The sequence below is a fragment of the Phoenix dactylifera genome, chromosome 3 (genome assembly GCF_009389715.1).
Source record: "Phoenix dactylifera cultivar Barhee BC4 chromosome 3, palm_55x_up_171113_PBpolish2nd_filt_p, whole genome shotgun sequence".
In the NCBI taxonomy this organism is placed as follows: domain Eukaryota; kingdom Viridiplantae; phylum Streptophyta; class Magnoliopsida; order Arecales; family Arecaceae; genus Phoenix; species Phoenix dactylifera.
Window position 1 is genome coordinate 744,678 of NC_052394.1, and position 11,570 is coordinate 756,247.

An 11,570-nucleotide genomic window follows, 5' to 3' on the forward strand; every position below is an offset into this window, starting at 1 on the left:
TTACTTGCACAGCACTCAGATCTGGCTGGCAAGGAATGCCTGCACTCTCGGTGAGCGCAGGGTGTCACCGAGGTTTGCGGCAGAGCTTGCTCGAGCACAGGCCTCGGAGATCAGACCCGCCCCTCATACAGACAGACCTTTGACAGCTCGGGACGCCTGGGGTTCCCCTGCTTCGGCAGCTTCTTAGTTGGTGTTTTTCACCTGGGAGCCCCCACCCCCGAGCTTCCTCAAGGTCAACTTCGATGGGTCGGTTTTGGATGGCGGCACGCGAGGCTGTGCAGGCTTTGTCATACGGGGCCCGCATTCCAGGGTAGTGGCCGCAGGTGGCTGTCAGTTATTTGATACATCGGTTCCAGGAGCAGAGCTGCGTGCAGCCTGGGCAGCCTTCGACATGCGCGGGTAGTACTGCGGGCCAGCTCGATTATTTTGGAGGGTGACTCGGCCACTGTCGTCCGGTGGATTCAGAGAGGATTGGGGGGTGAGGGCACAGGCCATCCTTGATTCGCGATATTGTGATGATGAGTGGGGGGGGCATTCTGGCCAAGCATGTATTCAGGGAAGGCTAATGGGGCAGCCGATTGGGTGGCTGCCATGCAGCCCACCACTCGGGGTATGCCTTCTGGTCGGGGGAGGCGGAGCTGTCATTGGCACTCCGTGAGGTATTGTATTTTGATCTTATTGGGTGTATTTGTACCCGTACTGTATGAAGCGTCCGTTTTCAGGAAAAAAAAAAAGAAAAGAAAAAAGAAGGAGAAGCGGGTTTTTTTAGCGAAAGAAAAAGAAAAAAAAAAAAAAAAAAAAGAGAAGCGAGTTGGCTGTATCTTCTCAATGTAATGGGTCTTAGCAGCCGCCGCCGCCTCGGCGCAACATCGAGAGGATGCGGACGAAGCCCCCGTAACCATCGAGTTCAGAGAACGCAGCATCTCTTTTCCTGCTGCTGCACTCCCCACTCCCCTTCCCATTTTGCTCCTTCTCCGCCCTCATCGACATCAAATCAAATTAAGCAAATTGGATTAAATGATTTCCGATATTAGCGAGGAGTAGGATATCGCTCGCTGCAGTTATGGCAGCGTATTATTCTTATTATTATTAGTATCCATTACTGTTATGCTCTATCCCCATTATAAACCTCCTCGTCCTCTTTTATCAGCCCAACCCCTCGCCTCGCTCCATCCGATTCCTTTCGCTCTCCGCCGCCGCCGATTTGATTGATTCGCTGCTGCTGCTGCTGCTGCTGCTGGGATAGTGAGAAGGGGAGTCCTCCCGCAATCGCAGCCACGATCATGATGCAAGCCCTCGTCGTCCCGTCTTGCTCCGCCCCGTCAAGCGTCCGACGCCCGGTCTCCCTCTCCTGCACCCGGACAAGTGGGGCCTCCTCCCTCCGTTACCCCCGGAGCCACCGGTCCTCCTCCTCCGCCTCCAGATGCTGCGCCGTCTATTCTCCCTCCGTCGCCGCCCGAGGTAGTCGTAGTATCTCTCTGGAACAAGATTAGGAAGAAAGTATCCGAAAAAGAGATTCTAATCCGATGATCATTTCCAGGTGGTGAGAAAGAGGAGGTCTTCAAGTTTACGGAGGCCGCCAAGAGGGGGAACTTGCTGCCCCTCTACCAGACAATATTCTGCGATCACCTGACGCCGGTGCTCGCTTACCGCTGTCTCGTTAAGGAGGACGACCGGGCAGCCCCGAGCTTCCTCTTCGAGTCGGTGGAGCAAGGCTCCAGTGGAAGCAATGTGGTCAGCTCTCTTTTCCATAGTTCTTCCGACTTTGCCTTTTTCTTTTTCTAAATAATGCATTTCTTTCCATCTTTTCGATTTTTCGATTCCCCTTTCTGAGAGAACAAATCCGGTGGCCAGGGCCGTTACAGTGTGGTGGGAGCGCAGCCGGCCATAGAGATTGTGGCCAAGGAAAACATGGTCACGGTTATGGACCATGAGTCAGGGCGGAGAACGGAGGAGTTCGTTGAGGATCCCATGCAAATCCCCAGGAAGATCATGGAGGGCTGGAAGCCACAGCTCATCGACGAGCTTCCAAATGTGTTTTGTGGTATCTCTTTTGTTCCTCTGTTTCACATCTCTTCAGTATCATGTGTTATTTCTTGAATTTTCACTTGTTTATTAGTTTCATCTGCTACTCTATTGAAACAGGCTTTGTGTTCTTGTGGTTCGACATTGGCTGTTTGTATTATGAGCTCTTGTGGTTCGATTTCCTCTCAAACAAGATAAAATCCTAGAAAAGAAATTGATGTTAGCTTCGAATCTTTATTATGTTTCTTCTTTCAAATGACATGAAATATTCTATATCTATAGGATAATTATCATGATTTCTCATTTGAATTCTGTGTATATTTGATAATTATGATTCATCCATGGCAGTTAAATGCAATGAATTACACAGGTATGTTAGATACTGTTTTGGAAATTCAAAAAACTATATGTGAAACTTTCTTGGCAGGTGGATGGGTGGGATATTTTTCATACGACACATGCGATATGTAGAAACAAAGAAGCTTCCATTCTCCAATGCTCCGGAAGATGATAGAAACCTTCCTGACGTTCACTTAGGTCTCTACAATGATGTCATAGTGTTTGATCATGTGGAAAAGGTATCTTTCTTTTCACCTTGATAACTGCATGCAAGCTTCACTAGGTAACATGTTCTAATTTACTTTGATACTTTTCAAGATGACTCTGGGTTTTAGGGCATCAACCATGCTAGCACATCACAAGCCCGTCCCTTTTTCCATGTTATCTTTTATCAAAGTGGCAATTTGATATAAATTTAAAAAATACCACTAGGATAATCAACTCTGATTGTTTACAAGTAACTAATGATGAAGAAGCACATGCACCAATAGATGCACGCATAAATTAGACGTGACTCTATATTAGTTGTTAAATTATGTGTTAGATTCTTGCTTCAGTGGTAACATCCATTGATACATGAAAACATATTATTCTATTAAAAAAAGCATAACAGCCATTTTAGTTAAAAAAAAGGTTAAAGAAGCTTTAGGAGAAAGTTTGGAACAATTCTTGAAAGGCATCGCCTAGATAAGTGGATATCATTGGAATATCTTCTTCACAGTGTTTATGCTTATATAATCTACATCAATATTAAGTATACATTTGCAGAATTGTGTTTCAATTTGGTTCATTTGCTTATTGTTTGTGACTTAAAGATGAAGGCATTTCCCTTAACAACCATGCACTTATCTTTCTGTAGACCCTACCATATTTAGTGTCCTGAGGGTTGCTCTTTGGTTCCATGAGCTTGATATGCATGACCAGCCATGTAGATTTCCTAACCTGCTAACTCCACTTCTAAGTAATATGGAAGGCCCTCATCTTTGGCAATATTTACCTCAATTGGGAACTTAGCTTCACTTCTTGCAGCACTGCTGTCTGGTTGAGAGTCATCTCTCAAAGCTCAATGTGTTCTAACTTGATTTATAAAGCTAACCTCATCTAATCGGAATGGATTTTTGATAAAATATATGCTTTTCAAAAGCTTTTAAGCATGAAATTATCTTATTCTATCATGTGTGGTGCTGAATTTAATGAACGATTGATCGCTCCAAGTGAAGTGGAAAAGCTCTTAGGTCCATCTTTTAATGCATTGGGCTATTTTTAGGAGGTTGACGTGGTAGGCATGCCCTCCACAGCTTATTCTCATAACCGTTGGATGTCCATTAGGAAGTTGGGAGGGCAAGACTTCATTTTTATTTGGATGTCCATTAGGAAGTTGGGAGGGCAAGACTTTATTTTTATTTGAGCTAGATCCTTAGCAAAGTCTAGCAACGGGCAGGTGGCAACTGAAAGGAAATAATAGTTGATAGACCAAGTTTAACGTATGCAAGATCCATGAAAGAAAAATATGATGGGCAATGCAAGAAGATATAATAATGTAAATAACAATATGAGCACCAGCTAAACCAGGGGGAAAAGATGACAGAAGAAGATGAGGCATGTAGAAAATGTGTGGCTTTTCCACTGATCTAGGTTGCTAGACAACTTTCAACTGAATAGTATGCGCTTGGATGTTTTTAAAAAATAAGATATCAATGGTTGATTTCAATTCTTAAATGTACCCATGCCTAACCCTGCTGTCAGATTATGCTAAATTTCTTCTTACATGGCAAACAAATATCACTTGCCTCAGATGAGACGTGATTGATTGCTACAGCCAGTGCTATGTTTTTCAAGTTACAGCACCTTAATTTGGGATCATATGCTATTGCATATTTGCATCGGTAAACTTCTGAGAATGCATGCATCGTGTATCATATTATGATAGATTTAGTAAGGTACAAATTTTAGAAATACTGATCTGGAATGAGCCATCAATATTTCTGATCTAGGTTACTAGACAACTTTCAAATGAATAGTATGTGATTGGATGTTTGGAAAATAAGATATCAATGTCTGTTTTCGATTCTTACACGTACCCAAGCCTAACCTTGCTCTCAGATAATGTTAAATTTCTTCAAACAAATATCATCTGCCTCAGATGGGACATGATTGTATGAGTGGTACAGCCAGTTGCTATTTTTTTCAAGTTACAACACCTTGATTTGGGATCATATGCTATTGCTTTTTTGCATCGGTAAACTCCTGAGAATGCATGCATTATATATCCTAATGATAGATTTAGTAAGGTACAAATTCTAGAAATACTGATCTGGAATGAGCAGTCAATATTTCTGACATGTTGCCAATGACACACTTTCTACTTTCCAAGGTCTCTTCACTTTCATGAACTAGTTTGCTCAACCATATTCTCCCTTTTCACAGCATGTATCCACCACAAGCTGCTTGTTCAGTTTATTAGCAGACATTGTTTTCTGTAGTTTTACCTTGTATCGTGTGCTTATATTCTACTATTGTAACCTAGCTATGAGAAGAGTTACCCACTTTGATCACTTGAATGTTCTATATTTTTTAAGCTTTGGTGATATAATTAACCATACCATAACTTTTGACCTCAGAAAGCATATGTTATTCATTGGGTGCATCTAGATCAGTACTCTTCCATTGAGAAGGCCTATGAAGATGGGAGGAATCGTTTGGGCATTTTGCTGTCTAGGGTACACAATGTTGATGTGTGAGTAACAAATACTGTATTTATTTTTTCAGGTCTGACTGTTCTTATTGCCTCTCTAACTTAGTGTCTTTTCTTTGTAGGCCTAGGCTTACTGCTGGGTCTGTGAAATTATATACTCGTCAGTTTGGTACTCCATTAAAGAAGTCATCCATGACAAGTGAAGAATATAAAAAGGCTGTCATTCAGGCAAAAGAACATATCCTCGCAGGAGATATTTTTCAGATTGTCTTGAGCCAGAGATTTGAGAGGCGAACATTTGCAGACCCATTTGAAGTGTATCGAGCATTGAGAATTGTGAATCCAAGTCCAAATATGGCCTATTTGCAAGTGAGTCATGTCTCTGGCAACTTTTTTTTTTCTTGGTTTCTTTGCTGATGAGTGGCTTATATATTCCACATCATGCCATGTTTTTCTAAATATTCTTCTCTCTCTCTCTCTCTTCTCTCTCTCTTCTCTATATATATATATATATATATATATTCTTTTTTTTCAGGCAAGAGGATGTATTCTTGTAGCATCAAGCCCCGAAATTCTTACTCGTGTAAACAAGGTATTTTAATTTCATTTATTATATTTAAGGATTTGGAATATTCCTAACTGATGTTTTCCACTTCTTTTCTCAACTTTCTCTCTCTTATTGAGTGAAGATGTTGTTGATATGGGCTTTCAATTATTAGAAATTAAATTAGATTTTGTCTTGCATGGATGGTTCCTATATGATTTCCTGTTTTGTAAATCTAAAGCTAATGTTAGTTGATCTCCTAGGAAGCATGGGTACTTCATCACATGCCATGTCAGTATCACATGAATACTGGATATTGATACTTGTAGTATACTTCTTGGATACGTGTCGATTACTTGTATGAAGTATCCTGTTTTTCCTGGATACACTCGAGATACTTTGTTGATTTCTCCAAATATGGGGGTGGGGTGGGGAAGGGAATTTGCTTTCATTCTTTAATGTTAACCTTTTAATGTTGAATAAGTTAGTTTTGTAGTCTGTAAATTTAATTTTAAAATACAAAATATGGAGTGGGATCTGTAAGTGATGGGTGACTAAATTGTGAGCTTGTAAAGGTTGATCATATCGACCAAAGTATGAACTATATTATTTTGATAGCCTACTATGCTTTATGAGTGCTTTCTTACGTATATTTTACATATACATTTGTTGACATATCCTAGCCATATTATATCCTACTTCTTCAAGGTTTGCCATATCGATATATCCTTATTGTTTCTTATTTGTATATGATATCCATGTCCATGCTTCATGTATGACTTCATATCTTATTTCCGTACTTATTTCACTTCCATTTAATCATTTTAAAACTCCTAGCCTTTATGGTATACTATCCTTCTTATCACTAAACAGAAAAAACTGAACTGGTGTTCAGTCCGTTTCCATTTATTCTGTAATCCTGTCGATTATTGTCTCATCAAGAAAAGTCAGAAAACTTGAAAATGTAGGCACATAGTTTTTGGCTTGTAAATGAAGTTAGTAAAATATATTAATTCTACTGTCCTAATTTCTAGACCTTTCCATATTTTCTTTTTGTGTGTGAGATCTTAATCCCATGATTACACTTCCGTCTTCCATGATATTCTTGAACTTTAAACTTCTTAAAAGACAGAAACACTTAATTTGCATTATATACTTTTTAACATGACTTTCAGCAGCTAGTTTTAACTATAAGGAACATGTTCTCATTTAATAGATTTTCATGTATATAACAAAAAACCGAGATCTTGCTAATTACTAAAAGTGAAACCAAGCTTGTATGGTAATTGGTAAAAAAGTTGAATGAGAAACATAATAGTGAAGCATGAAGAAAGACATACGAAATATATGCCCGTGTTACTGTCTTAATTGAAATCTTTTTTTTTTTTCAAACTTGGGCCTTCCAAATTTGAGATCTATTTGGATTTCCGTGGATGCTTAAAGTTGTTGGACATTCATGTTACTACTGTTTAGTGTTCACCAGCATTTTTTATTCATGTCTGATTTGCATACAGTCCATGGACCTCCATGCAAAGCCACTTTTGAGACTCAAAATGTGTTCTCCAGAGTATTTATCATAAAAGAAAATCCCCACTTTTCTCTTTACAGACAAAGATTATCAACCGACCACTTGCTGGCACTGCTAGAAGAGGCAAGACAGACAAGGAGGATAAGTTGCTAGAAGAACAACTACTAAATGATGAAAAGCAATGCGCTGAACACATTATGCTAGTTGATTTGGGGCGGAATGATGTGTGGAAAGGTTTGTTTTTTCTTCTTGATATTTTGCTAAGTGTCTTTTTACTAATTTCTAAGTTAGGGTACATTTTGTTGCAATTCAATATCATATTATGATTTTACATGTAGTTTGAATTAGATGTTTGATGTGTTAGAATCTGAGAAAATTTTGGAAAATCCATTCTGCTGTTGAGCTGGGGGTTTAGTGTGTTGGCCTGTATTACTTACGTGGTTGTCTATCTTTGTGGCCTGTGTTGATGCTGCATTCCCCTCAACAGTTCTGTTGTATGAATTACAGTCAAGGAAGGTAGCTGATTATTTCTCTTTCGCATGAACGAGCTAAGCTTAAAGACATAATTTTGACTTCTTTCAACATGTTTTTTCTTCACATTCTCCCCCTTCTCAACAATCTTCATTTGGTACAAAATGGCCGAAGTTCCCAATATGTTATTCACCTTGGGTATGACAGGGAAGGTAGGAAGGTGCTAAAGAGACCTGTATCATGGCTTTGCATTTTGTTATGTAGAGAGTAGATTTATGCAGTATTATGTGTCTAAGGAGATTTGGCTTACTAGAAGCATGGTATGTTGGCTATCGTCTTTGTTATGGAATTCATTTCACTATTGCATCATTCTATATTGTAACTCTAACTATATAACTGTCAATTATGTATGGTGTAATTTCATGTACTGAATACCTATGGTTTATGTGTATATTCATTTTTGTATTGCAAACTTTTTATGGTTTATTTTTCCTTTCCAGATTCCAAGGTAGTTTTTTCTACTTGCTGATGTTTGAACATCAATTGTTACAGGTCTCGAAGCCTGGTTCTGTAAAGGTAGAAAAGCTAATGAATATTGAAAGATACTCTCACGTGATGCACATCAGCTCCACGGTCAGGCCCTTGTTTTGTTATATACAATGGACGGATTGGCTTTATGTATTTATTGGTTTGATTCAATTGAGATAGTTACATAATTGTCAGCAGATGTTTGTTGCCTATTTGTATGAAACATGCATAATATGCACCTCCTGGCCTCTTTATTCCCCTCCTTTCTAGGCATGTCTGATGCTTTGTGTCAATGCTATACTGGTCTGCATTGCTATATTAAAGGGAAAAGCAATTCTATTATGTTCTTTTATTATTATTTTTTATTTATATTTGTATGGATGCATGTGTTCTATGCTATATTCTGCTGTAAGGATTCATTTGCATTTTGTTCTATTACCCCAAATTTCAGTGTTAATTTCCATTTGGATCATTCCATGTTTTGTTCATCATTGTGTGGATACAGTAATAGTGTAGTATATTCATGAAAAATTAAGCTTTGCTCTAGGTCTAATTGGAAACTCTTCATATGGGTGATTATATGTGACTAACCATGCAAACAAATGATCGTCTGTACTAGGTTGTGAGCCAGTGAAGTAGTTCTGATTCCTCTTCTGTTTGCACATAACATCCAGCGCCTTCTTGTTTTGCTCCTTGGAGTTAAGTTGAAGTGCTTGATTCAGCTGCTGATGTCTATATTTCTGCTCTTTCCTGAGAAAGGGAGGTGGCAACGAATCTCTAAGTTTTTTCCTGTCATGCTGGATGGAATGGTTTTGGTTGTCACTGGGAATTGGGTTCAGAGTTAAAGAGCATGATAACAATGTAAAAACACCAATCTTGACCCCCACATGCTGTCATTTGAGTATGATTACCTTCAACCGTGCCACAATTTGTTGAACAGGCCGCTGATTATAATACCAATATATCTGAGTTTTTTCCCTTTTTTTTGTCAAAAGGCTCAAACAAGTTGCATTCTGTGGTTTCAAGCTTTTTTTTTTGTTGGGGAGGGGGGTTGTTGATTTGATAGCTCTTTCTTTTTTTATATATATATTGTTCTGGTGTATGCCCACATGAACACACACACACACACACGCTTAAAAGTCCTGAAATTGATTTTTGTTTCCCCCTGTATTCAGATAGTTACATATTGCTTATTATTTTCTTTTGGAATGTGAAGTTCTTTACATGACATGTTTATAAATGACGTGTGACAGATGAACCAAGCTTGACACCAATTCTTAATACTACCGTTACAATTTTCTAGATTCCTAATCTGATAACCAGTCCTTCATAATGGATCCTACAAAGAAGCGTGGTTTGATATTCATATTGTTATAAACCTTTGCAGGTTACTGGAGAGTTGTTTGATCATCTCACTTGCTGGGATGCTTTACGAGCTGCATTGCCAGTTGGAACAGTCAGCGGAGCTCCAAAGGTTCTGTTTGATACTATATTCCTGTTTACATTATTATTTTTCCTATTAGTTATTTCTGGCAAGTATTTTGGTAGACTTAACCTCAACATATCCATTTTTTCTTAATGTCTTTGCAATGGCAATCTATGTACTCGCAGATTGAATCATCTATTCCATTTACTCCTGAAGAATGAATTAACATGTCTTTTAGGCATCCATTGCAAAGAACCTATTGCAGCTAATACCAACAAGTCTTCCCAACCGAGAGTATAAATAGGGGTAGCCCAATGCATAAGGCTCCTGTCAATGCCGCCTTACAATTTTGCCAAGACTTACCCTCTTCCCTGCTGACAGTGTGCCTTCCCTTAATTTCTCCGTTTTATGCTTGACCTTTTCCATAACTATCATTTTCAATATTAACATTATTGTTGGATATGCCTCACCATTTCCATAGCCTTAATTTTTTATATTTATTGTCAACTAGTTTATGAACAATTGGTCCTTGTGGCTTCTATTATGGTGCCTTCTGGTAAATCAAAATAGTGTAGTCACTCTCCTTGTAGACTGCGATAACCGTTTAATGAATATCTCATGACCTTTAATATGTTTTTAGTTTTTTAGTTGGCTAGCCCTTTATAGCATTAACTCCATGCAGATTCCGTCAAGATTAAATGATTGGATGCTCATATATTCATCTGTATCCAATGATGTTCCAATGACCTAACCTATATATTTCCTAATCTTTCTTATATTCTTGTTCAGCATTAAAAAGCTGTTCTGCACAACAAGCATTTTATTTGGATCATTCTGTTTCTGCCTGGTGGTCGCCAGCTGAATTACAACGGCTTTTTCCTCTCCTATTTTGTTCCATTGTTACCTATAACATTGCTTCTGTTTTGAGTCAGGTCAGAGCCATGGAATTAATTGATCAATTAGAAGTCAAAAGGCGCGGACCATATAGTGGTGGTTTTGGAGCTGTCTCATTTTCTGGTGATATGGATGTTTCCCTTGCTCTCCGGACAATTGTATTTCCAACAGGGAGCCGCAATGACACGATGTATTCGTACAAGGAAATGAACAAGCGCCAGGAATGGGTAGCACAGCTTCAGGCTGGAGCTGGTATTGTGGCAGATAGCGTGCCACATGATGAGCAAAGAGAGTGCGAGAACAAGGCAGCAGCTCTTGCTAGAGCTATTGATCTTGCCGAGTCGACATTTACAGAATAGTTGCTTATTAATTTTCGTTTTTCAGTGATATTGTCTTTTTCCTGTAAAGAAAATTTAAAGGATATCAGATCTCTGTTCTTTAGTAAAATTCATTAGATGACAAAACCTTTACTATGAGGGATTCATGATTGCGTTTTTTTAATTTTTTTATTTTTTGAAACAAATACGGATATTGGGTCATGGGGATGTTTAAATGGATCTTGACCCTGCTACTGCATAGGAGGTGTGTTTTCTCAGTATATTTCCTCTCGGTTGTTACGTGTTCAAACTTTAATTTCAGATTTAATATCCTCTCACTTGTTATGGATTCAAACTTTAATTTCGGATTCCATGTTAATATCTATTTCTTTGCAAGAATTGGACATACGTGCAATTGTAGTTGTTCTCTATTGTAATTGTTTATTGAAAGCAGGGAAGGGGAAGCATTTTAGTTGTTTTACCAGGATTATTGAAAGTTGGAGAAATGAGGCCATTCAGATGCTCGGATTATCTTATACTTATGGAAATAACTGTTAGTTTGGACATAAATATTGTGTATCATATGCATACTATGTTGCGCAATGGATAAACATTTATTTGGAAAAAAATAGATAAGGTCTCACTGTGCTTATTTGGCTTATCACATCTGAATGGACATAAATGATAGAATCTTCGAGGACAAGAGGGCACCCCTAAGGACTGTTGTGGAAAGGACACTCTGTCAGGCCTCTGAAGTTACTGAGGCTATTGTGGCTGCTTCATCTAGGATGGCTAGGGATATC

The 11,570-nt window shown here is 38.7% G+C and overlaps 1 pseudogene; it reads left to right on the top strand.

Annotated features, from left to right (window-relative positions):
* The first annotated feature begins 875 nt into the window (after window positions 1-875).
* Window positions 876-11,105, top strand: LOC103699176 (annotated as a pseudogene).
* The last annotated feature ends 465 nt before the right edge of the window (window positions 11,106-11,570 follow it).